The sequence below is a fragment of the Echinococcus granulosus genome (assembly GCF_000524195.1).
Source record: "Echinococcus granulosus chromosome Unknown EG_S00317, whole genome shotgun sequence".
Taxonomy (NCBI): Eukaryota; Metazoa; Platyhelminthes; class Cestoda; order Cyclophyllidea; family Taeniidae; genus Echinococcus; species Echinococcus granulosus.
Genome location: NW_020170697.1, coordinates 3174 through 4454, shown reverse-complemented (window position 1 = coordinate 4454; position 1281 = coordinate 3174).

Genomic DNA, 1281 nt, shown 5'->3' with positions numbered 1-1281 from the left:
ATTGAACTGCCTTTTAGACATTTTAGCGTTACGAAAAGCCTGTCAACGTTGGTGTGTCACGCCGCACTCAATATCATGTTATCTTCCATTGAGGATCCGCCAGCCCGTTTGCCCACATATGAAAGAGCACTGCCCACATTTCTACAGCACCCTGTGACGTCGAAGGAGAAGAGCCACCTACTGCCACATTTCGATTGACAAATTTGTTGGGCAAGAAGTATCATGGCCCTGATTAGTAGGTAAATCTGGATAAACTCCAGAAGAATGGATATTTGGCAAGCCCCAGTATTCAGGTCCACCACTAAAGTGGAGTCCTATTCCAACATTATCCTACATAATTCTTGCTAGAATTGACGTACTACTTATTTTGTAATCCACTCCACTTAACCGTAATAAAGAACGCAGGTGTGCTTTTGCGTAGGGCGCTTTATTGTAGCATTGTGACCTGCATCACTCATTGTTGCCAGGGCCAACAGACTGCACTCACTGAAGTCTATAGTCATGACCCCAATAACTAAGCACGGGAGGATTGTTTATACAAATAAGAGGCCGCCTTTACTCAAGGCTAGTTGATCACACCATCGGGTCGCGATGACCAAGCTCATTCTTCTGGCTTTCATGCTACTCTGTGCCGTCTGTCTCAGTCAAGGTAAGTGAACAGCTTTTCTTGTGTCTCGTCTGTTGTTGCATTCCTCTTCACTGCACCTCCATCAACTGTCGTGTCCATTGCACTCATCAATCATCACTCCATTCCAGTTAGAATGCAATAAATTCAGTCCGCTCTGCTAGTCTCCATACATGCATGCATGCTTGCTTGTACACGCTCTTGCAGTTCTTTCAATGCAGCAGAACCGCTTCCGCACAGTAGTTCCTCATTCCACTCTACATTCTCTGCTTTCATCCTGGAGGGAGTAGCATGTGAAGGATCGCGAAGTACTGACCTACTTTGGTCAATAATGCGCTGCAAATTTGACGAGTTGATGTATTTCACTCCATCGACTTCAGCTAGCAATGTCTAATTAGCAGACTCAATTTCTTGGGTGCTGTTGGCAAGGTAGACACTCGCCATTTCGGTGGTAATTTCTGAGGCAGGTATGAGGGCAGCATTTTGGCAATAGGTTATGAAAGATGGCCCAAAGTCAGTGGATGCAATGGATAGTGAATTAAATCAAAATGTGGGAGATATCACCCACATTTGATTGAGACATTTACATCCGTCGCAGTGGTCTTTTTAGTATCCGTCTACCTCGAAGCACTTAAGCTCTTTTCAAATGCCTTTCT